Genomic DNA, 27961 nt, shown 5'->3' with positions numbered 1-27961 from the left:
CTCACTAGCTCATCCTGCCTTATGAGAAACCTGCAGACTTACTCTATTGTCATCTCTCTGCTGCAATCACATCTCTCACAATATAGAAAGACTTATACAAGGGGGGGGCGGAGTGAGCATACCCAAGATTGGTGGTCCATTTGTTTCCAGATCAGTCTGCACTGCAGGTTAGTACTCCCTCCCACTTGCACTGATGCAACTCTATTGGACTAGATCATAGCCTCTATCACTAAAATGTGATCCAGAATAGTACCTTGCCTTACTACAGCATGACTCCAGGGCTAGAGACAGAAGTTGCACATAAACCAGTTTAAGCGATCAGAAACTGGTTTAAACCTGTAACAGAACAGAAGCTCAGTGCACATAAACCATTTTCAAAGTGGCTGAAACTGGTTTACAATGAACCTGGTTGAATTAGGGTGGCCATCATAGAGGGCAGTCTGGTTGTCCTCTGCCCTCTATTGATACAAAACCCAATGCCTTTATGTCCTCTATTTTTCTCTTAAAGAGAAAAATGAGGACATAACGGTGTCAGGTTTTGTATCAATAGAGGACAGAGTAGCAGAAAACTGGAATGTCCTCTACAATGGCCACCATAGGCTGAATGTAGTATCTGACTTAACTAATTTGGGTCCAACTGGTTTATGACATTTCTGTCCCAGACCCCTTCCTGGTTCAAGTTAAATCCCAGTCCCCCAGCATCACAGCATGCTTTTCAGCCCTGAGCTGGGCTGTGCTGTCTACTCCAGAGAGAAGGGCTGGCCCTGTCCCTCTGCTCCCTAACTGGTGCAGTGAGGCCTGGGTGCAAGAGAGTGTGTGTGGGGGCCAAGCCCAGCTGGGGTGCAGCCCAGTCTTAAGTAGGGGAGGGTCCCCTCCCAGGCAAAGTCTGTCTGTGGTCAGGGGTCTGGGGCTAGGGGCCAGGGCTAGGGAGGGGGCTAAACACCCCTTCCTCTGCTCAAATTTACTGCTGGCTGCAACTGTGGACTACAAATCCCAGAAGCACCTGGAAGCAGGAAAAGGAAGTTATGAAACCTTGAAGAGTCTTGCTATTGTGATTCTGGACTGCAAGTCCCAGAGACCTTGGGGGCAGCAGGAAGAGGAAGTGAACACAACCAGAGAGCCGTGCTCTAGTGCCCCCTGGCTTCTGGCCTGAGCCACTGCAGGCATGTGGCTGCATTCCCTGAATCAAAGGTAAATGTCTGTTCACATCTGTTTCAGTTTAATCCCTGCAGTTTAGACTAACCTGTAAAAACTGAATCGATTCAGCCACAGGCTTTTTGACTGTCTGTATTTATCCCAGATATACAGAAGTGTATATGAAGCATTTGGCATTGATTAGTCTTTGGGAATAATGTGTGAATACCCTTGGGAGTCCAGACTAGTGCACCCCTCCTCACGGTTTTCCTCTTGTTTATACTTCTGGTTCCATTACTCTCTCCTCTTTTTTTTTAGCTGAAAGAGGAGGAGCATAGGAAGTGCTCACAGACATGTGTGCCTCATAGCATAAGGGTTAGGGGACCCTGCTGAAACAGTGAACATATGGGATCAAAATCAAATGAGACTGTGTGTGTTAGGGGGTCAGGAAGGGTTTAAACTTTGATTTCTGGTGTTCCAAGCAAGTGCCCTAATGCTAGGCTATTTATGGAGGAAGAAGAAAATCCCTATCTTGTTGTCTGTGCAGATTTCTATCTGCTCAGGCCAGAAGCTGCTCTACCAAGAAACAAATGCCTTATGTGGTTAGGGTAGAGTAGATGCCTACGTAGGCAACATGGTGTACCTCCTGGATTTTAGTCATGTAAGGCAGGACTTTGCTAACAACTACATGTTGGCTGTCTAATGGATGAAATAAATGCAGTACTGAATCCAAGCTCCATGACATGGGCATATTTATCTTAAAGATTTATGGTGAAATTTTAAGCTGAAGTACTTTGGAGTAAATGGCTGTTTGGATCTGTGGTTTTGGCATAGCCCATTATAGTGATAAGTCTTTGTCAAAAAATTTGGATCTGAACTCAGCTGAACACACCAAGGTTCAACTGAGGTTCAGATCTAGTGCTGTGATACCTGCCCACCATAACTGCTAAAGACCACTTTGGGTCTGATTCTCTTCTTGCACTAGGGTAAGTAATTGAAGAATCCTTCACTAAAGATGATGGAGTATTACCAGAATAAAAGTGTGCAAGCAATTGGAGAATTAGGCTCTGCATTTTCTGAAGCATTATTGTATCTACATAATGTGCACTTCAAGGAACCCCTGCTTCCTTCTGTTTGCCAAGAAGCCCCTTCTCCTGCACTTTTGTCCTGTCACTTGTCCATCATTTGTCTGCTGTGTCACATTTGACAGGGCCCACATCTATAGTTGTAGAGAACTGTATACATTTACAGTCTTGTATAAATCTTTTGTAAACAATTGTAATGTAAAACCTTGCCAGCTAAAATAACATATGTGGAAAATTATTTGCTTATTTCTTAAAAACTGACTAAATATTGCCATTAGTATAATATTTATAGGTAGTTCCTTTATACATGTTTTATGGTAAATATTATTCTTAAAGGCGGAGTTAGAAAACAGCAAGTTGACACAGACCTATTACTTTTTCTGAGCAGCAGAGAACTTTTTTCGGGTAAGCCATTTCTTTGAGGCAGAAGGTGAGTTTTGGCCTTGTGCAGTTTATGAATAGAATTGGTTGAGGTATTTCTGTCATTCAGTTGGTACCTCTGAATACTACTTTGGATGAATCTTTCTGTAGAGATGATTTGGGAATCTGACACACCAGTGTCTGCTTTGACTTTTAATGTTTAGTATTTGAATCCTTTCTACAAATTGATAAATATATGTATAAACACCCTTTCTATGTGCTGGGAACCTAGCCTTTACATTAAAATATGTGAAGGGCTGCCTGTTATTATCCAGAAGTTCTTGACCGTTGGCTCATTTTCTCTTTACTGATGGTTCCCAATTCTTATTTGAGTTTTCTTAGGACTTGTCTTCTGTGCTAAGAACTTTGTTCTCTGCTGCCTTGTGTGATCGCAAAGTAACTGCTAAGTGAGTGTGAAATTCTGCTACGTAACAATTTTGCAGTCAGTTCATAAAATGACTCTAAAAGGTGAGAGGCAGTAGAAGATTAAACCCAATATATCAAATTGAATTCCTTTGCAAAAGTAAGAGACTGGTATGCTTCCTGCCTTTCTGCTGAGGTTCTTTTTGGGGTTTCCTGCTTACAATTTATTTTAAGTAAGTGGATTAAAATGTCATTAAAAAGTGACCATATATTGTAAGATTATAAAGACAGTATAATTATTCATTCACCATCTTGATATGTTAATAGAGCAGCTGCAGCCACCAGTTTTATATCTCTGATTGTTCTAGCCATACGTTTTTGTCTTCATTGGAAAAAGGTATATGTTTTTTGAATCTGGATGTCTACTGTGATGTAAAATTCTATTAGAGATAAGGCACAGATAGATTTTATTTTCCCCTGATGTAACTAATTATAGTTATTTTTACAGGTATCTCCAATGTTGTGAATTCATGACAAACAGCAAAAATGATTTTAAAGCTAAAGTTCATTGATGCTATTAGGCAGACAAGGTTCTTTGGGTAAATCCGGTATCTTTCATAGATTTCATAGATTTCATAGACATTAGGGCTGGAAGGGACCTCGGAAGATCATCGAGTCCAGCCCCCTGCCCAAAGGGCAGGACGTCAGCTGGGGTCATAGGATCCCAGCAAGATAAGCATCCAGTTTCATCTTGAAGGTGTTCAATGAAGGCGCTTGAACAACCTCCGGTGGCAGGCTGTTCCAGACCTTGGGGGCTCGGACAGTAAAGAAATTCTTCCTTATGTCCAGCCTGAAATGATCTTGTAGTAGTTTGTGACCATTCGTCCTCATCATCCCTTGGGGTGCTCTGGTGAACAAATGTTCCCCTAGATACTGGTGATCACCCCTGATAAACTTGTAGGTGGCCATCAGATCACCCCTGAGCCTGCGCTTTTCCAGGCTAAAGAGCCCCAGGGCTCTCAGCCTGTCATCGTAGGGTCTGCTTCCCTGAGCTCTGATCATGCGCGTGGCTCTCCTCTGGACTCTCTCAAGCTTCTCCACATCCTTTTTGAATTGTGGAGCCCAAAACTGGACGCAGTACTCCAGCTGCGGCCTCACTAAGGCCGAGTACAGGGGGAGAATGACGTCCCGGGATTTGCTTGAGAAGCATCTATGGATGCAAGCCAGCTTTTTGGTCGCTTTACTAGCCGCAGCATCGCATTGCAGGCTCATGTTCATCTTGTGGTCAATGATGACCCCCAAGTCTCTTTCTTCCATAGTGCTAACCAACATAGCACTGCCGAGCCTATAAGGATGCTGCGGGTTTTTCTTCCCAAGGTGGAGAACCTTGCATTTATCGGCGTTGAACACCATCAGATTCTCATCCGCCCACTTGCTGAGCCTGTCCAGGTCAGCCTGGATCACCCGCCTGTCTTCTGGCGTGGATGCTTTGCCCCAAAGTTTGGTGTCATCGGCGAACTTGGCCAGTCCGCTTCTGACTCCAGTGTCCACATCGTTAATGAAGATGTTGAACAGTATGGGTCCAAGGACAGAGCCCTGGGGGACCCCACTGGTCACAGGACACCACGATGAGTGACTTCCATCAATTACTACCCTCTGGGTCCGACCCCGGAGCCAATTTTCCAGCCAGTGGATCGTGGGGGACCCAAGGCGACAATTGGCCAGTTTCTCCAAGAGACGATCATGGGACACCAGATCGAAGGCTTTTTTGAAGTCAAGATATATGACATCAATCTCATCTCCCTTGTCCAGGTGATAGGTCACCTGGTCGTAGAAGGAAATGAGATTGGTCAAGCAAGACCTACCCGCAACAAACCCGTGCTGGCTATCCCTTAAGATGTTGGCGTCGGCCAGTCCATTAAGGATGGCCTCCTTAATAAACTTTTCTAAGAAATTTCTAAACTTTTCTTATATTAGTTGGAAAATTTCTTCTTAGTACAAACAAGGTTTGTCAGGCTGAGGGAGTGTCTTCAGATGGTCTGTGCGGATGGTCTGTACTCTTCCTGGATGGAGTGGTAAAGCAGTCAGAGGCCAGTACATACGCAAGAAAGCCAGTCAGGTAAAATGTAAATTGAGGTGGTTAGTAGGTGAGAGACGGGTGGGGAGAGGAGGGGAATGAATGTAGCTGTAGTCAAAAGATGGGAAACAGGAGGGTGGGGGAAGGGAATGAAAATAACTGGTAAAAAGTGGAGGGTTAGGGCTTTACTTAGTTATTTTTCTGGATGCAGATATACACCTATTTGTCATTGAGAAATATGGCCTTATTGGGTGTGTCCAGATGAACATGCACATGTGCTTTGCAGCACCTCAGAGGCTTTTGAGGTGCTGCAAAACGCATGCAGCACGTGGGAAAAGGTTCCTTGTGCTGCATATTTGCAGCACAGAGCCAAAATTAAATACAATGTATTTAATTCACTTCATAGAATTGTTGGTTAATAGAATCAGCTGCTTATTTGACTCAATATAGGAAAACCAAAACCATTTGTATATTATCACATGTAAAAATCTCTCATACTAGAATCACAATTTTCAGTTTTTGGAAACATTTTACTGGAGAAGCTCGGGGATTCTGCAATTTTGTGAGCAGCCCTCTGCAAGCTGGCAGAGTTCCACTCTGCAGGGGGCTGGGAGGGAGTGGGAGGAGGGTAGTCAGGCAGGAGGCGCCATGTGCATGTACAGGCACATGGCTGCAGGCACACTGGAAAGCAGCTCTGGCAGATAAGTGGGTGGGGGGGGAGGGGTTGAGGCCCCCATAGGGAGAGAGGGGAGAGTTGGGCAGTGGGGGTGTGTGAAGCAGGCCCTATTCAATTCAGATTTGGATTCATCCCAAATCAGGGACAGTGATTCAATTCACTGATTTGGATCACTGTCCCTGATTCGATTTGGCCAAATCCGAAGATTTGATGCTGATTCGGACAATCAGCAATTCAGACATAGACACAACTTTTAAAGTTTTTTCTACATATTTGGAGGTAGCAGGTGCAGCTCATGAACACTGCGATGCTTGGGCAGATCGAGCATCACTCGGGAGTGCGGGGAGGCCCTCCTCGGCAAAGAACCCGGAAGTGAACCGGAAGTACTTCTGGTCCACTCCTGGTCTGCCAGGAAGTGTGCTGGGGGGCCCCCCCGCACCTCCCTGGCTCAGCAATCAGCCACAGGAGGACCCTGGGTGCCCCCCCAGACCCAGGAGGCACCACTTGCCAAGCTGGGGGGGGTTAAAGGGGCCCCCTGGCATTCTTCCTGGTGGACCCAGAAGTGGATTGGAAGTTTCTTCTGGTCCACTTCCAGGTCTGCTGCTGAGTGCACTGGGGAGCCCGATATGCCTATGTGGGACACTCCATGTGTTCCAGCATTACAGCATTCATGAGCCTCTGCTACCTAAAGGTATGTAGAAAAAACATTTAAAGCTGTCTCTATGTCTGAATCTCCAAATCTTTCCAAATCTCTCTGAATCAATTTGGAGGGTTCTGATTCGATTCAGATTCAGAGATTCAGCCACTGAATTGGGCTGAATCTCCACCAATCGAATCAGGGACTGAAGCTGTGCACAGCTCTATTGGTCAGGGCTGGGGCCCCAGTGGGGAGTAGAATGGGGCTGTGGGCAGCTTGGCTGGGGGGCAGGGAGTGGGGGCTGGGCTCCCTGGTGATGTTCTGCTTGTGTGCATGGTAGTTTTGAGGGGTGCAACCCCATGCCACTGCCCTCGCTCCCTGTGCCTGCCCCAACCCCGACCCTGCACAGACATCTGGGTTCCCCCCTGCCCCTCCAGGAATGCATGCCACACTGGGGAGCTGGCCCACCCCCTGCACCCGAGCCCACAGTGGGCGGCAGCAGGTGGGGAGCCGGGCTCCATTCTACTGCAGCAGCCACTGCCTCCTGTCAGGGGAAGGATGCTGCAGACCCGGGTCCCTGGCCCCGTAACCCTGGCAGCTGGGGGAGGCAGGGGGTGTGGGTCGAGGGGTACCAGGAGGCCTGGGGAGGCTGTGGGGGTGGGTGGAAAGTGAGAGGCATGAGCAGGGTAAGGGGGGCTATGGGGGTGGAGTGAGTATCTATTCTTAAAAAAAACAGGTCTCCTTTTAGTAGAATCACCTGGTTAATAGGAACATATCGCCATTTCCCAAAGTGATTCCAATAAGAGAAATGCACTGTTCCAGGAAATCCTGGTATCTAAAAAAAAAAAAGTGTAAAAAAAAAAATGGGACGGCACATGTGGCTGCAGTGTGCACCACCCAAAATCAGAGCTTGGATGGCCTGAGTCATGCTATGGCTGCCAGTCAGGCTCCATGCACCCAGATCACCACTGCTGCAGTCCCAGGAGGCACCCAGGACCATAGGTAAAGCTACTGGGGCCAACTCAGATGCTGCCCCAACCTCCCCTACCCAACTTGGGCCAATTTGTCATGCTCCACAGCATGCACGCTGGGGCATTCCCCAGGGAAAAGTAGCAGCAGCACACCGATGTGCCAGTGCTATTTAACCCCAGAGAAATATACATGTGTGCCTTTCTACAGAGGCTGTTGTAAGAAGAACCCAGGGTTTAGATGAGTGTGCTTCCTTCGTGGAAATACTTCTTAACAGCCAAACCTTCTGTCCATCTGTTCAGATGAAGTATGAATGTATAGAGTTTGAGAAGTCTGTGTTTAAGAATGAATGAAACCATCTTCCTGAAACTGCTTATGTTCTCTGATCATGGTATAGAAAACATAGGAATCATAGAGAATTGGGGCTAAGGGACCTCCATAGGTCATCTAATCCAACTCCCTGCCTGAGACAGGATCATCCGTAACCAAACCATCCTATACAAATCCATAATCTAAACTCTTAGTAAAACTACTGTCAACTTTGACACAATACAAGACATAACACCTTAACCTGCCACAGATAAAGCAGGGGGACCATGGCAGGCAACACCTTGCTTCAATAAATGGTTGTTAATATACATTCAAGAGATCAGTAGGAATTTTATTACAGGGACAAAAAATGGGGTTGTATGAGAATGGCGATGGGTAGCAAACAATATGTACATGTTCAAGAGCAATACATGACTGTGTAGTGTGGAGCAAGGGTCCTGTCTGTGTAAGCTTGGGATGTCTGCATGACTCAGGAATGGCAAAACCATAAGCTTTGATTGAAGTCCCAAATGAAAGTAAAACAAAGACCGCACATCAGACCATGCCTCCATGGATTCTGAATAACACACACAACTGAGAACAACTTCAGAGGTTAAAAAGACTGCCTTGTAACCCTTTCTTTCTCTCTCTGTCTGCAGAGTAAGAATCACATAACGCCTTGAGTCTAATCGTGCAGGCCTCAGGAGGAAGAGGAAAAATATACTTGAAATGATCTGTAACACCCACTTCTACCTTCTTTTTTTTTAGACTCTAAGTTCTTTGCAAAAGGAATAATTTTCAAAAGATTTTTTTCAAATTTTTGTTGTTGTAGCTTGATTGATAAGAAAAAAATGAAAAGACATTTGGATGTCTCTCTTTACTTCAGCCTGAAACAATTTAAATCAGTCAAACTGACACCAGTATTGTAATCAAGAAGGGACAACTGAAATGACTGCATGATCACATTGTTTCTCTCAGTCAGTAAACAAAAATATTTCTATAGTTGAACTTTGGGCTTTCTATCATATTATTACTAGAATAATGCAAATAGCTCTTGTAATCAAACATTTACAGAATAGTGCTACCTGAGCAGAAACTTCAATGACAAACTCATGCTTCACTTAGATAAATATTGTTTAATAGCTGATATCAAAGAACCCCTAATGTTTCTATAAACTTTTACTGTAAGGTCATTGCTGAACAACATGCTCTTCTGCGGTGCCAGTTTATTGTGAAGTGTGGACAGCTCAGATCTATCTCTGGCTGCTTCACTGAGGGTATGAATAGAATCGATGTGGCATTATTCCCGGGTTTGGCATACCTACTCTGCATAATGTGATAATCCCTATGGGTCAATTCTAATTTGTATATGGCCAAAATACCATACTTAGACGTAAACTTCTGACCTGGTTGGTTCCCAGTTCCCTGTCCTCCCATCCTGCGCCCGCTAAAAAGTTTGGAAAAGAAATAATTGCTACCCTTTCAAAAATCATTTTTGATTCCAAGGATCTGGTTCCCTATGAGCTACTGTGGTTTTAAAAAATAATTGGGGAAGTCTTAATTCAGCCAAGAAACTAGAATAAAAACAAATCAGGAGTGGCATTAAGACAGAGGAATTTTTTGGGAAAGGCTAGTCCATAAGTTCCATAGCATGAAAGTTTGATTCACATGCAGTTTCAGTTTGGAAATGTTAATGAGACCTGTGAGATTTGGATGGCTGATTCCCGTGACAGTTTAAAGAACCAAGGCAGCTTATGAAAATACTGGACCATTATTTCAGAGTTTGAGTTCTCCCATTTGCTTTTGTAAAGAAGGCATGTACATTGTTATTCTGCACTGGTGTAACACCTAACAGCCTATACTCATTTGTTGCATGGATTAGGTAACAGAATCCTTGCTCTGGAGAATGATTTGATTTGATTAGGATTAAGTTTTTGGGAGCCCTATGCAATCTATGGAAACACTTAAACTCTGGTGTGAACTGCGCCAGAATTGATTGTCTCATTAAAATTCATATGTAGATACACCACTGTACATTAGGGGTTAAATTCTGTTTCACCTGCTGGATACCTAGGGCAGAATCCTATTTCACTTCCACATCTAAATGGCACTTACCAAGCTGCATAACTAAGCTTTTGGCACTTATAGTTTTGGATTCTTTTTTGCCTTGTGGTAAAATGGAATTGCCCTGTATGTGTGCTGCTGGAAACAGAGGAAAGCTGACCCTTGTTTTATCTAATAAGGCCATGCATTAGGGCACTTACCCAGAAGCAGGAGACCCAGGTGCTAGCTCTTTCTTATTCAGAAAGTATATATGTGTTTAGCTTTTGCTTTCTAGCACATTACTCAGAGCACCAGGCCACATCTTTGGCACTTTGTAGCCTTGCACTTGCAACTGACTCATGGCATCTTTGCATTTGATATCCTGTGGATAAAATGGATGGAGAACAGAGAGAAAGTTTCTGTCCCACTAAGAGCAAGGGCTCTCAGGACCTTCTCCTAGTCAGGTCAGCTTCCACCTCACTGAGCTACATACTTTCTCTGGCTTCTTCCTTAGCCCCCATGGGGCCTGGGCTAGGAGATTGTTTTCTCCAAGCACTGTCTCCACAGTCCTGGGGCTGGTGCTGGGAGATTCTTCTCTCCTAGTGCCAGCTCTGAGACTGTGGAGCTGGTGCTTGGAGAGAAGGATCTCCCAGCACCAGCCCTGCAACCCCAGAATTAGTGTTGGCTCCCAGTATCAGCCCCGCGACTGGATTGTTGACCCCTGCCCTCTGGCAAAGAAGGACTTAGAACCTTCCTGGATGATAACTTTAATCAGCACCTTACTTGTGTCCGCTGACTCTGCCTTGAGATTAACTTTCTAACTACCTTACTCAGTTATGTAAGGGGAAGGCACCAGCTCTATTAGTTACTCAGAAGAAGATCAGGTAATCTGGATTACCTGTACATGTGCCTGAACTCTGAACAGTGATGCACCTCAGTGTCCTCAGTGTTTCCTATTGCCTAGCTCTAGCTGATTCTCTGCTCAGCATATAGACACTGAATTGCCTTTCACATGTTCCTCTCTTTCCTGCAAAGAGAAAGGGAGCCTAGGAAATGGAGCCAGGTTCCTAAAGTTTAGGCATTGTGATACCTACCTAGAGACATAAATTGCTTCCCTGCATCTTGTCCTTGGTTGAAGGAGAATAGTTATTGTGGTGTTATACAAACTAACCACGGTGACAGTTAAACAGACCAAGGTTACACAGTAACTTGGCCATATTAAAAGGAGCATTTTCTGTCTGCACATTTAGAAAAGAGAACTGCTGTGAAGGAAAATAAGTCCAGAAACACGTAGTTTCAATGACCTGTTTCAAATAATTTCTCCAAAGGAAAACACCACATTAGCTTCACTAACCACAAAAGACTGGAGCTAAGTTTTAAAATGTCCTTTTTCTACCTTCTTTTTTATTTGCATTTGCATGTGCAGTAACTCTACCTGCTACTCTTTGTGGATTCAGGTGAGCATGCGCAGACACGAAGCTTGAGACAGAGAAGCAATCAAGCAGTTAAATGTCTGCATCTTTGTCCTCATTTGCACCCACAGGCAAATGTTTACAGTTATTTGCAGATGCCAAAAAAGGAAGGCTGTGATTTAAGCTCATGCACTAAATGCACTACAGATCAAAGAGGAAGAAGGAAGGGCTCATCAATGTGTATTTCAGAAATGTATACCCATTATATATCTTAAAAATAGAGATGCTCTTGCTTAAAGGAATTAGCTGAGGAGCCTGTTTTGAGCTTTATCTGATTTCAACCTCACTATTAACATAAAATAGTCAGGAGCAGAGTATAAGAGGAATACCATAGTTACATATGTAAAACCAGGCCTGTGAGAGTCCCTCCCTCTCCAGGGCCTCTTTTAGACTGTCCTGGCTTCTCCTCTGCCTTTTCCCAGTCACCCTGACAAGCTTCCAGTATTTCATAGTCCCTTCTTAGCTCCTTGGTTCGTCAGGTACAAGCAAGAGCTACTGATATTTCAAGTGTCTGTTCTATATTGTATTGTTCTTGATAATTTGTTTACAGTACAATCTGATAGAAAAACATGCTATAACTTTCAATGCTATAAAGAAGTTAGATGGCAAAGTATGAAATGGTGCCATTTGCAGATGTTGTCCTTCAATTGTGTGCTTTGAAATTATACACAACATATTTTATCAATCCCTCAATACCTATATGCACATGACCTAAATCCTCTGGACCTCCCTATCTGTAACTTGGTCTGCCTGGCTCTTGTTTCCAGCAATGTAGCCACAAGCTTCCCAAGTTCCTTGGTCCAACTGTGAGTTTCTTATCTACACTCCAGTTTCCCCCAGTCTAAAACTCCTTTACCTTGAATTGTAAAGGGTTTGATCTGGCTGCAGAAGGTACTAGGTACCTTTTGTGAGTTGTCTTTTGAATCTTGCAGGTTGAGACTCAACACTGGCATCTGTTGACTCTGGCAGCTACCATGCAGAGGCCCAGCATCTCTCAACTTATTCTGGAGTTTTACAGGTACACACATCCTGGAAGTTATAGTATACATACTTTCAGCAATGCATGGCTACAGCTGGGTAGCGCTGCATGGCTACAGCTGGGCTACAGCCACATAGAGGCTTCAGAGTGGGCATATATTATCTCTTGTCATTGTTGGCAATCCCTCACAGTTGAGGCTGATCACTCCCATGGGTCAAGTAAAGCGGTCAGTATTATCTCTAAGTCTACAGCAATGGAAGTAGTGTCATGCATACACAGAATTATAGAAAAGTAGGGCTGAAAGGGACCTCAGAATTCACCTAGTCCTCCTCACAGTTCCAGGCAGGGTTATCCCTAACTAAACCAAGACAATCGCTGCGTGGTAAACCACCTCAGACCCCTTTAGTCCTTCTTCAGTGCACTCCTAGATGATAGGCCTGGCTTGCTCAATAACAGTCTCTCTAAAACAAACAGTATCTATTCCTCCCCACACCCAAAGATGCAAAACATATAGAGCAGAGGATAAAATCCATAAAAGGCACTCATTAAGTTGTCATATCATCTTACACACCAGATTTTCTTTTCAGCTTTGTAACTTCTCTTCAGCTCAGCCGACCCCATCTCCAGCTGGGTTAAAGCAGCTTGTCATGTTTGCAGCATACTGTCTCTGTGTGTTCTGTGCCAATCTGTCTGCTTTTACTGGTTCTCCCTGGATAGCCTCCTTTAACTCACCCAGGCTTTCTCCCCCTTATTTTTTTTTTAGGGTTGGGATCCTCTTAGTTTTTCATTTTCCCTTAGCTGCTTTGTTGATGATGAGAAGAAAGAGCAATGTCACCAGGGTTACCATGGCTATAAATGTGATTGTTGTGGTTGAACATTTGCTTGAGATGCTCCTTAGGTAGGCCATTATTTTACTTCTCTACTTAGTTCCTTTAGCAATCATCATTATTCACACACAGTTATGCACCATATATTTTTTTAAAGTATAGATATTGCCCAGTTCATTATGAGTGGCCTTAAGGTAGATAAGCATGAAGCCTGAACTTTTTTAGAGAGGGGAGTTGGGACTAAGCTAGTCCTTACTGGGGTTCTGTTTAGATCAAAGATTAAACCATCACTCAGAACTCTTACTCAAACAGAACCAGTTCACCTATTGGTGCTATTCATAATAACATGCTTAAAGCTTTGGCTATGTTTCATGATGAGTTTTCATTTTCAGGAAACTATAACTTGGCTTTTGAGCTTTGCTCTAGGCTGGAGCTTGGCATATGAACTCTCAGCTTGGAAGTACATCATTATTTGTACAAAATTGCAAAGAAATCCACTTGGCTAGAGGTTAGTGGTTATTTAAGAATATGTTGTGCTTTTGCCCTTTAAAGTACACTTATATAAAAGCTTTTCATCTCAAAACATTTCATGGGAAACAATTCATCCACCAATGAAAAGCAGCCACTTCTGAGCTGTCCAACTGAGTAAAGTAACACATCACTCTAGATTATACCAGAAAGTGAAACATAATATCCCATTGAAATTGCTTCTTTTAATAAAAAAAGAATATTCTGGAGATAGTAAACTCATGAGTAGAATGGGAGTTAAGGACAGAAATACTAGAACAATCTAACTACATAACTAGGACTATTTCTTCTGTGGCATAATATAGATATATGCAGAATGCATTTATAGCTCATTTTATTGTTATTTTCACTCTGCCTTATCCTGTCCCCTGACAGAATTATATTACACTTGGCAAACTGAGCACTGTCAAACCAGCTAGCAGAAGTCTATGTTTCCAGTGGAATAACTCATGATTAAAGTTAAGCACACACATGAGTATTTTGCTGAATTAAACTTTAACGGTAAGTCTTGATGGTGCTAGGTAGTGCTGCCTGGGCCATCTAAGGCAATGTAGCTGTGTTAGCAGCTTCCCAGAAGAGCTAAGTAGCTTGGGGCTCAGCAGTGCCACTCTGGAATAGCTCTGCTGCATCTGGTTCCAGGTCAAGAGAGCACAGCGCTAGTTTGAGATGTCTCAGTAGTACTAGCGGTAGCCACCTGGAGCACCATCCCTGGGTGCCAATTTTGAGGGGGTACAAAAATGGGGCTGCTTAAAGGATTCTGGATCATATTTTCCAACACGCCCTCCCTGCAGGAAGTACTATAATCCGGTCTGCCACTTGAAGGCTTTCCAAATAGTTCCATATATCTGAGCATATTCAGGACAGAGCTTAAGCAGGGAGCACTATGTTAGGAAGCTGTTTCTCTACTCTTAATGTTGCTTATGCATTTCCCCAATGATTCTTTCATGTAAAATGCACAAACAGCACTGGAAGCCAAGATTCCTTTTATTCCAGGGCAGTGTCCACCTCCTCCCTGGGCCACAGGGGTGTTGCTTGTTCTCCTCTGGCTCCATGAATCATTCCTTCTTGGCTGCCTCCTTCAGGAGGAGTCTAGCCTGTGGCCTACTGGCTAAAGCAGTATCATGGGATGTGGGTGACTATGGTTAAAATGACCTCAGGATAAGTAGGGCCTGAACTCTGAATCTCCTAAGTCTTGGGAGGGATCTTAATTGCTTGGTTCCTGGGCAAAAGATTGACAGTGCTTGCAGCAGAGTGATGCCTAGCAATCGCTAGTTGTGGTTTTTGGCTTGCCATAGTGTTGGGCTATATTTATGTACCTCCAAGGCAAAACTGAATTACCTCAAAATATAAATGGTGCAAGATGTCTCAGGGTCTGGTCTGAAACTCTTCTGACCATGTACACTAGGACAAGCTTGGCAGAAATGGCATACATAAGGAATTAAGAAATTTGTAGTAGACTTCAGGCTTTTCTGCAGGACAAAGTAAACTGTTGTTCTGTGTGACTTGCAAATCTAAAAACTAGGTAAAGGCCACTTCTAAGACATCTCAGCGGTAATTTTTGCCCTTGGCATGTAGAATCTGCAGGTAAAGCAACTGAATGGCTCAAGGGACAATGATTCAAATCCAGCTCAGTAGTGACAGAGGCTACAGGCATTCAAGAAGGCTGAGGTAGAAGCACTTTAATTTTTTACTTTTACTCTAAGCACCTAACATTAGGTTGGGAGCAAGCAGGACACATGTTAGCTCTTGGGGATGGGAGGGTGGGGGGGTAGGGAGGACGGGGCTCAGTGCCTGCCTGCACAGGCCAAGACCAACAGGTAGGAGGTGCTCTTGCATATCTCCCAGCACACCCTGTGGGCTCTCTAGGCAGCCAGAGACTCCCAAGTGGAGCTGAAAGGCTGAGCCACCCTGATGGGAACACCATGGGTGTCTACCTGGACCTGATGCAGCAGTGACTCATTGTGGCATGTGCCCTCATGGCTACAAGCCATCAGCCATCTATCCCATGCATGGCCACCCAACACATTCTGACCCTGCTGTGTGTGTGTTTTGGATGCTTGGGTTGTGTGTGGGTGGAAGGGGGTGTCCCAGATGCCTGTATTCTGTGCATGTGTGTGTGTATGAGAATGCATCCTGAATGCCTGTATTTCCCATGCCAACAATGTTGGTGGCCTTGGCCCCACACAGTGGCAGGCTGTCCGGATCCGTGAAGCCTCACCCATGTGGACTAGAAGCCAGATGAGTGTGGCCAGAGGGCTTTGAGTGCCCCTGCCCTAGCTGAGGGCCATGAGTCTCCAGCCCCAGGCTCCTCTGGCTCTGCATCACAGGCACCGCCGCCCACAACCCTGGATGGCCAGGCACCATCCCCCTTCCTCTCTTCCTCCCTAACCTCCCCCACCGCAGGGCACACACCAGGGCTGCAGGGGAACACAGCCTCATTTTAATCAAATGTTGAAGCTGCCAAATGTTTAGTGTGTTTATTAAAGAAAAGCTGTGAAACATTGCCCACTCCAGAACTTGGCACCTTCTTCTCAGTTAACCTTGAGGGAGTGGGGAAAGACTCTGGCTGTACCGGGTGGTTATGATTTTGAAGAGAGGAGGGGGCAGTGGGAAGCTGCAGGGGTAAAGCTTAGCAAATATGTGTGTAATAAAGAAAAACTGTGAAACATTGCATGCCCCAAAACTTGGATCAAAACCCAGAGGGTTGCCTATCTTAGCAAAGACTGTGCTGCACCTCCACCTGGGCCTGGGGTGGCGGGTAGACCCCCTTAGCAGTTCTGAGTGCTCCTGTGCCCTCCTGGAGCCTCTTTAGGGCCCTGCACCTATGCTGGTGACCACCAGCAGCCATGGGTAGTAAGTTGGCCCTGGAAGGTGGGCTGAGTTACTGCTGGCATCGGGTCTTGGACAGCCTCCTCTTCTGCACTGCTGCTCCTTGGAGCAGGCCCTGCCAGATGCCTTCTTTCTCCTTGGACCATGGGTCAGCAGCTCCCATATAATATCTCCTGTTCAGTGAGCTGTGCATGTTAGATGTCATGTTCTAACATTAATACTGCAGAAATTTACTTGCAACTGGCTGCACCCACTGGGGGTCTGGTGCTGGGTCAGAGGTGTGCATTTTTCCTCCCCCAACCCTCTCCTCATCCAGCCAGAGGAGTGGTAGTGCTCTGGTTAGGGAGCAGAAGAGCAGGCAGACCCTGCTCTACTGGAGCAGACAGCGTAGCCCAGGGCTGCAAAGCATCCTGGGATACTTGGGGACTGTAAGTTAATTTGAACCAGGAAGGGATCTGGAACAGAAGTTGCATAAACTGGTTTGACTTAAATCAGTTAAGTTTGATACTTCATCCAACCAGGTTTTATCTTAAATAAGTTTTGGTCATTTTGAAAGCAGTTTAAGTGCACTGAACTTCTGTTTTGTTACAGGCTTAGGCCTGTTTCTGGTCACTTAAATCAGTCTGTGTGTAATTTCTGTCCCTAGCCTGAAGCCCTCAGCAAGCAAGAGCTACATCCCCTAAGTGAATTTAATCCAAAGTGTTATCTGTCATGATGCCAGTGCAACATCTTTTGCAGTCACGATAACTTTTCATTCTTTTCTCACATTAGGCTTTTCAGTACAAGAAATAAATAATAAAATTGGCTATTTGCCATTCCTTACATTTATGGGCCCATCAGAGTACTCTTGAAGCCAAGAATAATATATTCCTTGGGAAGGTAAAAGAATTATATTTTATTTATAAAAATGAGCTCTGTTTCTGTTCTGAGGTTTAAAACAGACATGAGAAGCCTAGACATTCTACAGATGATGGGCCCAATTTGGTTTCAACAATATTTTTATGTCAGTGTGATCTCACTGATTTTAATGGAGTTGGTCCTGTTATATCCCATGTAAATAGGTGGGAATGGAATGAGACCCTTTTTTCTTTTAACTGCTTATTGTGTCAAAGTCCTTTCCTGGAAAAGTTTGCTGTCCAAAAACAGCATTTTACTAGTGTCCAAGGATTGTTTCTCTACAGGCAGTTATGGTACAATTAAACATTATTTTCTCAATGGGCCCTGTTGCATGTTGCACTTGAAGCTATCAAATGTTGATTAGAGTTAGTGCTAGCTTGAGTTTGGAGCTGTCACATGTTCAAGTCAGCAGGGCCCTTGAAGACTGCAAGGTAAGAATCCTCTCCCCTCCCAGTCTTGGCTTCTTCCCTGTCCACTGCCCCCTAGGGCTCCCCCTGCCCCAAGAGCTCTCCCATTGCCTCCACATACCTGGGTCTCCCCTGCACCCTTCCCAGCCCTCATGGATCACCAGCACCCCCCATGACCCTCAGCTAACTTGTGGCTGCCAGCTGAGCTCAGAGTGGTAATGGCAGTAGCAGCTGGGCAGGCAGATTCCCCTTCCCTGCCTGCTCCCCTGGAACAGCAAATAAGCCAGGATGGGGCAGGGGGTAAGTGGGGATCTGGGGTGCTGGAAGGAGGGCGGGGGCAGGGAGCAGCAGGCCAATGTGGGATGTTGGTTTCCCACCTGCTCCTTGGGGTGCCCTCTGCTCCCCACACCCCCTAGGCTCTCTCCCTGTTCCCCCAGCTTACTTTTGGCTGCCAGCGCTGTCCTGAGGAAGCAGGCAGGGAAGGAAACCCTGCCTGCCAGGCCCCTGCTGGGTTGCTGCTGTTCACTGGACAGAGTCCAGCCCAGAGAGTGATGGCAGCAGGGGCTGAGCAGGTGGGTTCCTCTTCCCTGACTACTCCTCCAGAACAGCAGCTAAAAGGAAACTTGAGGGATCAGGGTGATCAGGGATCTGGGGTGCTGGGGGTGCAAGGGACTGCAGGCCTCAGCCAGGGGGGCAGGAGGTCAATCTGGGCAGGTGGGGGGATAGGGGATGTGGGGGTGGCAGCCATATCTGGAACAATCCAGGGGTTAACATGTAACAAGACCCTGTAATTCTTGTGGTATTGTTGCCTCTTAGTGTTAACATTTCATTGAATAAAACACTACTAATGGGATGCCAGAACCACAGTCCAGATTTTGGCTGTTTTACACTGACAGTGAGGAATCCTGAGGGGTTGGAGGGGACTTCCTAGCAAGGCAAAGGAGCTGATCCCCAGACAGTGCATTGATCCCATGAATATAGCATCCATGATTTAGCAGTAGATTGTGACAGAGGATAGTGGACTTCAACTTGCTTCCAATATTACACCCTTCTGTCACAACCCTAGGGAATTGGATGCAACCAAAAATTTGGTTTTCCTTTTAGCATAGCAGTTATCATCACATCATTAGACTAGTCACCTGAGGAGGCTGGCGTCAATGGAAGCTGTGCATGTGTGCATTGTTTGGGAAGATCAGGAGCTCAGTGAGGTTTTTTTTTATGTTAATCCCCCCAGGCCCTGTTCACCTGCATGTATGTCCCCTCTCTCACCCACTCTAATGTGGTGATAAGAGGACCGATTTACATAATTATTCTGGAGGGGAACTAATGAACCTTAAGACAGTTCAGAAAAACTGCAGTGAAAAAAACTATGGGCAGATGCAAATTTACTCTCTGTTCTGAATTTTCCCTGTGGCTTTCATTTGTCCTTTCCTACTCATTTATTACTGCCTTTTCCTTAATACAGAAACTTGGTCTGTCAACTTGATTATCTCTATTGTGAAATGAAAAATGACTCACCCCTGCATTATTGTCACCAAGGATCCATAACTATTGCAAAAGAAACCCATAGATCCAAATGTTTTAACACGTTTCTAGTTTCTTGGGGAAGATACAAACAAAATTAATGTATTGCTTCTTAATCACTTACTAAAACTAGGACATATTTGCACCCTGGTTGTGCTATTGGGAGATAATATGACATGAAATGAGTCACACTTTCATTTTCCCTATCTCCCTTTTGGTTCTTGAGTTAACAGTAGAGGGGCAGTCTTCAATCCACATATCCTGGGGTCTCTCATGTCAGTTAGCACATTGCCTAATGATGGCTTTTTCCTGAGGTCCCTCAACCTTCCGTTTACTGGCTGCACTCAGACACAGAAGATAAGAATGTTTTTTTTGAGCTTTTCTTAAGCTCGTATTAATAAAGTTCCATTATTTCCCATTTTTTTCTGTAGAAATACTTAAAAAAATGCAGATACTGTCAAGGAGTTTAAACAGAACACTGTATTAAAATCACAGTATATAAGGATTGACAAGATTTGAATTTTTAAAGAAGTCAATAGTATGAGGCTCTTTTAGTTGTCTTTGAAAGATTCTCCTTCATTGGAAATTCACACCCAACACAACAGCATGAGACCTGAGAAAGGGATTCTTACTAGCCTAAACTTCAATATCCAATCTTAGAAAAGCATTAATTCACTCAAATACACATATCTACCCCTGCAAATATGCATTTATTTATTTAACATCTATGGTGAAAGACAAAGTTTCAAATCTCTTCTTGAAAACCTTCACGGACAGAGATGTCACACCTTTTCTGGGCAGTTTGTTTCATTGTTCCACTGTTCTTACAGCTAAAAGACTTTTTCTGAGGTTTGATCTAAATCTACTTTGCTGTAGTTTAAATTGAATATTTCATGTCCTTCCTTTTGCAGCAAGGGAGAACATCTCCCTCTTCTTTTTGGCCGCCTTTCAAATAAGTGAAAACTGCTACCCCTCGTCCTTTAAATCTACATTTTTCCAAACTGAACATACCTAGTTCCTTCAACCTTTCCTCACACAGCTTTTTATCTCAAGCCTTTATTATCTTCATCACTTGCACCAGGATCGTCTTCATTTTTTCAAAATTCTTAAAATGCAGTGCCCCAAAGTAGACATACCAACTAAATACAGGCTGGTGTCCTGCACAGCTTAGAAATATTTCCTAGAATCATCAAAAATTAGAGTTGGAAGGGACCTCCAGTGATCACTTAGTCCATCCCCCTGCTCAAAGCAGGGCCATACCCAACTATATTATCCTGGCCAAGGCGTTGTCTAGCTTGATCTTAAAAATCTCCAATCTCTCTGAGCTAACTTGTCCCAGTGCTTTACTATCCTCCTAGTGAGAGAGTTTTTCGTAATATCTAACTTAAACTTCCCTTGCTACAACTTGAGACCGTTGCTTCTTGTTCTGTCATCTGCCACCACTGAGAACAGTCTAGCTCCATCCTTTTTCGAACCCCCCTTCAGGTAGTTAAAGGCTGCTATTAAATCCCTTCTCAGTCTTTTCTTCACTAGACTAAATAAGCCCAGTTCCCTCAACTTTTCCTCATAAGTCCCATGTCCTTCAGCCCCCTAATCATTCTTGTTGCCCCTTACTGTATTCTCTCCAATTTGTCCACATCCTTTCCATAGTGGGGGTGAAAACTGGACACAGTACTCCAGATCTAGCTTCACCAGTGCCAAATAAAGGGGAAGAATCTCTTCCCTTGATCTGCTTGCAATGCTTCTACTAATACAGCCCAGTATGCCATTCGCCTTCTTTGCAACAAGGGCACACTGTTGGCTCATATTCAGCTGCTTTTCCACTATAAACTCCAGGTCCTTTTCTGCAGAGCTGCAGTTTAGACAGGCAGCCCCCAGCTTGTACCGGTGCATGGGATTGTTCTGTCCTAAGTGCAGGACTTTGCTTATTGAAACTTATGATTTTTTTTTTTTTTTTGGATCAATCCTCCAATTTGTCTAGGTCTTTCTGAATCCTGGCCCTACCCTTCAGTATATCTAGTACTCCACCCAGCTTGGTGTCATTTGAAAACTTGCTGAGAGTGCACTCCATCCTATCTTCCAGGCTGTTGATGAAGATATTGAACAAAACCAGTCCCAGGACTGACCCCTGGGGCAGTCCACTTGATACCAGCTGCCAACTAGATATTGAGCCATTGGCTATTACTCTTTGAATCTGACAATCCAGCCACTTTTCTATTTACCTTATAGTCCATTCATTCAACTTGTACTTCCTTAGCTCGTTGTCAAGAATGCTGTGGGAGACTATATCAAAAGCCTTTCTAAAGTCACAGTATACCATGTCCACTGCTCTCCATTCATCCATTATAGAAGGCAATCATGTTGGTCAGGCATGATTTATGTTATTGAAAATAAAGCTTTAACAGCTTTGCTTGCTGAGAGTTTGCATCTTTTTTGTAGAAATTGCTTAATGAGTAATAATGACTCATCAGTGAAATCTCAGATGCAGACGATGGGCAAAATAAATCCTGTATGAATGAAGAGTTTGGGTAACAATTTAAAATGAATGCAGGCTTATCTTTATCTAGAAATGAAGACATCCACACTGGAAAAAAAAAATCAGATGCTGCACAATATTGCAACCTGTCAACTTTGTAGAAAAGTAAATGTGAACAAAGTATTGGTGCTCTTTTGGTATGGGTACAGACTCAAATTCATAGGCTTTCTGTTATATAGATTCCTTCACTGCATTGGTCAGATACAGGACAGAAAATGTGAGATGCATAGTTGTGAATGTATCCAAGCATGGCCAAGGGTGAGATAAGGAGAAGCAAAAAAGACAGGTAGGTGGAGTGGGAGTGTGTGGAACTGCAGTGGAAAACGTGGGTAATTTTTTGAGCAATATGAAAATTCAAGGAGTTTGTTTAATTCTATAGTGAACAGATAACAGTGGGAAATATAAAGGAACTCCCAAGACTAGATATCTTAAGAACTTCAAGGTAAGTATCTTTGATAGAGATAGATCTCTATACCTAGGACCTAATTTAGATAAGGTATGAGAAAGGTGGAAGGTAGAACAGTCCATATTTGATCAACAAGCTCTACAGCAACCAAACATGGAAACAAACTGAGAGAGGGAATGTCCTCACTGAACAGTTTTCCTGGGTTAGTCTAGCATGAATTGGGTGTCACCACTATTAAGCCACATCCATAGCAGATTTGCAGAACTGTGTCCACTGGGGCATTTAACTAGTCTGTCAAAGTGGATTTCTATTGGGATAGCCCATAGCATCTCTATCCAAACAATGTAGAAGCGCAGTGGAAACAGAGTTAAAATGGTGCAGAAAGAGGAAGGAGTTAGATACGGAAATACAGTCCAAGTAAAATTTAAATTTTGTGCTTAATTTAACCTTTGTTCTCACTGTAAAGTTGTTGAACTTCCAGCCTAGCAATGCTGATCCCAAGTCAGTGGGGAGGAGTTGGGCAAAACCTGGGCTATAGCCTAACTGCAATGAAGGCATAACTGAAGTGAACTGAATCTTGGAGACCTCCATGGATTGAGATCCATAAGCCCTTGCTCATTAAAACTTAATGGCATCAATCAGAGAGAGAGCAGTAGTTTTCAAACTCTTTTGTTCACATACCCTTGTATGTGTAATATAGTCCTACCTGTACCCCCTACATTGGATGCATCTTTGCATGTTCATTCCTTTGGAAGAGGGTTGACGATGCTGGCAACACACAACACAACCATTATTCACCATGTGTTGACCTCTGAGAAAGGAATGGAGCCATTTCAGCTCATATTCTTTCAGGACAGGAACCTCTGAGTCTGGGCAGCTGATTACTGACAAGTAGGCTACGTGAATTCAAATCATAAAAACGTGCAAACAATGCAATCAGACATGCACAAAATTTGAGGTTAAACAGCTAATATGATCTATACCATACTTAGTGTTTTACCATATATTGTTTTTTTGGAAGAAAAAAACAAATACTTCTTTTCATCCTATGTGCTTCTAAAATGTCCACTACCATAGTCATATGTAAGTTTGTAACTACGGAAAAAGTTCATCCAACAGGCTTTTAAAAATGCTGGCATATTTCACTAAACAGGGATGCCAACTGCAGCCACGTTTGTTCCAGTGTTTTCATGTTATATCCTAGGAGTCTTTATTACCAGAAGTCAGAGTATTTTGCAATGTCCTTGTACTTTCTTGCTGTATTTCCTTGGGAATGTGTCTCCTCCCTGGCCTTTGGAAAAAAAACATTAGAGCAAGCCAAAAAATGGCTGTGTGGCTGAATACAGCACAACCAGGCACTAACAGCACAATGCTCTGATTTTGCCTTTTGTCTCCTGGACCTCCTCCAGAATGTGTACTGCTTCTTCAGCCTTTACCACAATCTCTCATTTGAGTTGCTATCCACTTTTAAAGGTTTTAATTACCATGGGTCTTCATTAAATGAATGCATGGGCCAAACCTCTCCTCACTGCCACAAATAACACCTGCAAGATCCTTAGGGAGCTGTGTTTCCACAGCATGCCAGCAGTCAGTCATACTGCTCCATGGAGCGCAGTTAGTGTTTTAGGATTGGATTCTAAAGGAAGAGGGGCCTTTCTTGGCTTTCAAATAGTCTTAAAACAGATAGCTATTTTATTATTTAATAGAACAACGATGAAATAAATTGATAGACACTGCTGGGATGCATAAGGGCCTTCTTTAAAAGGCCATCTGGTTTCATTTTTTTGTTCTTACATGTTGCATATTCTTACACAATACTGCACCTAGCAAGGTACCACAATGTAACTCAATGCTCTTAGTGTGGAGTTGTCATTTTCCCTTTGCCATGGTTTTACAGAAGAATAGGAACATAAAGTATTTTTTGATGAAAGCACTAGTGATAATTACAAACCCATTGGCAGAAGCTCGTTATATAACCACACAACCTTTCAAAGCACTATGGTGAAAAGGCAGGAAAGCAGGATTAAGATAAACCCAAAATAAAAACATTCTGCTAGGCTGCATGGCTTTTTTCTTTGCCAAGCATTTTCTCTTTTTATAGTGAGTTATCAGACAGATAAATCCATCCCCTCAGGCAAATAATATTACTAGCTGGAAAAAGGTTGGGAACTTCTACTAACACGTTTGCAATAGCAATGATTCCACTGATCTTATTGATCTGCCAACAGACATGAAGACTAACGTAATCCTGAAGAACAAAGCTACACTAAGCAATCAAACTAATGAGCATGGGCACCTGGTAGTTAGTGGTTACTTATAACCCGTTTCTCCTTGCTTCAGTGCGTTTGGATCCAAGAGGATGTTGGTGTTGCCTAATGTCTGAATCAACACCATTGTACTGACTCAGTTTAATGAAAATGTTTATTAGTCCTGAGGGTGCATTTAAAAAAAATCTCCAAATCCTGGTGTTGGTTCACAAGAGAGGTGAAAAGGCAAGGACTCGAGCACAAGAATGCGTACCATCGACCCCCAAACAATTGATTTTTGAGGGCTGTGTTATTCTGTGACATCTTTTCTTACTTGCTCTGTTGTAAAGCAGGAATAACTGTAATAGAATTGTATAGAATCAGATCCGCATGGAAACAATATGAGCTCAGGGTAAAGTCAGGCCCTTGTCTTCAGGAGAAATTTACTTCTCTGTATTCCTTTTTATGCAGATCATTAGAATAAAAATGTTTCCTAGCTTAACTCAGTCTAGTGCCAAATTCTATCTATGAATTAAGTGGTTCAGGTTTAGACTTCAGTGGAATTATGTCCTATGTTCAATTTGACTTTTTACATGCAAAACCAATCACTGAAAGTCTTTCACCTTGTCAGTAGAAAGAGATGGTAGGCTGAATACAAATGGCCAGTTTCAAGGACAATAACCATTGCTTTCCTCCTGATATGATTTAAACCATGGATATCAAACTCATGTGAATCTGAGGGCTGGGTCTGGAGTACATGGGTCAAGCCATGGGTCCATGGGGCTGGAAATTTGGTAGCAGCATTAACTTCCCAATTTTCTCCTAAGTTCCCAACCTTGTGGGTAGCCCTGTGGCCAGATGACATGGCTCTGCATTCTGGATCTGGCCCGTGGGGCTCACCATGGGGCCAGTAACTTGGCAGTGGGATAAGGGGCAGCAGCATTAAATGTTGCAGCTCTGGAAGCCATGGAAATGAATGCTGCAGCTTCTTGCACTTCTGCCAAATTTCTGTCCCTGTGGGGAGCCCTGGGAGCCAGATGAGAAGACTGACGTTCTTGGTGTAGACTTTTGGGTACTTTGGGTATTATACAACAGAAGATATCATAGGCTTATGCCAAACCTGAGAGTGGTGAAAGACTTTGAAGTGTAATTAAAAATGACTCAGGGATTAAATTAGACACAGATAAGCAGAAAGGCCCTTCCAGATGAACAGACAGCAGAGACAGCTGTTAATCCTGGTGTTAGCATGTCTGACAGGGCTGATCTCAGCATCTTCTCTCTTCTCCATCAGTGTAACTTTATATTAGAATGGAAACTACTTAGTGAAGAAATACCAAACTATCTATCCTTTTAAAGAGCTAAGCATTTTGAAGGTCAAGAAAGGCCTCTCTTCTCTCAGAATTCAGTACTAAAATATGGAGTGTTCCCTGCGGAGCAGCATGACCTACTGTTGGCATGCTGTAGAACTGCAGCTCCCCACAGACCTTGCAGGTGTTATTTGTGGTAGTGAGGAGAGGTTTAGCCCATGAGTTCATTTAGTGACAGCCCATAGCAATTAAACCTTTTTTTAAGTGGTTAGTGACTCAAGTGAGAGGTTGTGGTAAAGGCTGGAGAAGCAGTAAAAATATTGGACAAGGAGCTCCAGAAGGTGCCAGGCAATACAGCTGTCAGTGCCTGCTTGTTCTGTATTCAGCCAAAAGGGCTGTTTTGTTCTAATATTTTTTCCCTAAGGTTCGAGAGACCACAGAGGATGCATAGTCCTGAGAAAATAGAAAGATAAGTAGATGGCCCTGTTCATTAGGACTCATTCATTATAACATGAAAACACGGGAACAAACATGGCTAGAGCTGGTACCCTGCTCAATGAAATTTTTAAGGATTTTTAAGACTTTGTGACCAGTGCTAAAGTTCAGCCAGCAAGCTTACATATAACTATGGTCATGAGCATTTTGCAGGCCAATAGTAATAGTTCATTAGATAAAATTAGATAAAGAGACACTATTTTCCCCTTCTAAACATTAGGCTATACAGTACTGAACATGTTACAGAGGATGAATTATGCATTGCATTATTTGTCATGGATATATGCCTTTTTAACATGCTACTTCATATATTCTGCATTTATGTACACAAACACTCCTGACCTAGAATCATCACATACCGCTGTCCTATCTTTGAGAGTCTTCAGTGTTGAATGACATGAAATAGACTCTGTTACTTCTTTTTTGGCAGAATCCAAGTTATCATAATTCCACAGAGCCTTAAGATGAGTCAGAGCTCTTGGTTTTCAGGCTCCTTAATATGGACGTGGAAACCAAGGCTTAGGGTTTTTAAGTTTCCAGCTCCATGACAGGGGACCTGTATGCTCTGAGTTTTGTCAGCACTTCCAGTATCCAGCTTCACAGCTGGGATCATGAAATAGCTGCTGTCTTTGACATGGTAGGGCTCCCTTGCAGGTACTGAAAATGTTGGGGTACCCAGAAGTCTATCATGTTAGCTAGCAAAAAACCATGGTTAGAAATCTTCCATTTTTTACTGCAAACTCACTACCATAAGGTTTTAAAATGACCACTAACCTCTCCATTTCAGGATGATATCAAAATTCATTTATTATATAGCTATATTTTAATAATTGAACGTACTAAACCAAACAAAAAAATCCTTCCTGTGAGTTGGGAAGGAGACCCAGATATTGTTATTTTATTTTGCTTAGTGTGAATAAAACATTCAGCTGTCATGGTGATTCATCATGGAGGGTCACCAGATGATAATGCAGACAACCTTGCTAGTTCTGACTACTTCACTACTTATGCTTAGTTTTGATGCTGTTTGGGATACAATCTATATCACCAGTAAAACCCTGGCCTGGGGCTATGCTGTTAGGTGTTGTTGCTGGCAACTTCTCTGTTTCAGAAGAGAGCTTTCACTTTGACACCAACAGGATAAGGACTGCTCTAGAGTTCTTCAGGGGTCTGTTTTAATCACAGTTCGGTTTACCCAATTTTATATCCACATTAAGGCACTTCTTGATTCCAGTTTTTCATCTAAAAATGGATGTGGAACTAGAACTAACTTTTCTGGGGACTCTGAAATCCAGCAATAAGGAAGAAAAATGCTGTAATCTGACAAATGTGGGAGAAGTAAGAATTGAAACATATAATGCTTAGATTTATACAATCAATTGAGAAGAATATGATGAATATGATGAATATTTAACATTCCCAAAAGCTAAGCTAAAAGAGGTCACTGTGCTAGAAAAGCTATCTTCTTGATGGCAGTATCATCTCGTCAAATCTCTGTCACATCTTGCATATGTTTTGGCACCATGAGCGATCTTCTAAGAAGTTCAAAGCAAGACTGCACCTTCATTGAAATGAAATGATTAATTCAGATAAATATAACTTGTGTGTCACAAATAAAAAGGAAACCTTTCAGGTTAAGTAAGAATTTAGACTTCTTAGTGCAAGAATGGAAGCCAGTGGTATATGCATTCTGAGCTCCTGCAGCCCAGGAAATCAACTACAGTCAGAGTGACAAAAGGGGCAAACATAACTGTATTGGCTGGGGTCCCATATACAGGAAAATGAGATGGAGTCT

General features: G+C 43.4%; 1 long non-coding RNA gene across 1 annotated transcript; it reads left to right on the top strand.

The window, feature by feature from the left end:
- The first annotated feature begins 919 nt into the window (after window positions 1–919).
- Window positions 920–8678, top strand: LOC132249607 (uncharacterized). Its single transcript, XR_009461117.1, has 3 exons — window positions 920–1191; window positions 2556–2649; window positions 8330–8678. It is a non-coding gene; the product is annotated as an uncharacterized LOC132249607 (long non-coding RNA).
- The last annotated feature ends 19283 nt before the right edge of the window (window positions 8679–27961 follow it).

This window comes from Alligator mississippiensis, chromosome 3 (genome assembly GCF_030867095.1).
Source record: "Alligator mississippiensis isolate rAllMis1 chromosome 3, rAllMis1, whole genome shotgun sequence".
Classification (NCBI taxonomy): domain Eukaryota; kingdom Metazoa; phylum Chordata; order Crocodylia; family Alligatoridae; genus Alligator; species Alligator mississippiensis.
The sequence above is the reverse complement of the archived record's forward strand: the minus strand, read 5'-3'. Positions and strand labels throughout refer to the sequence as shown.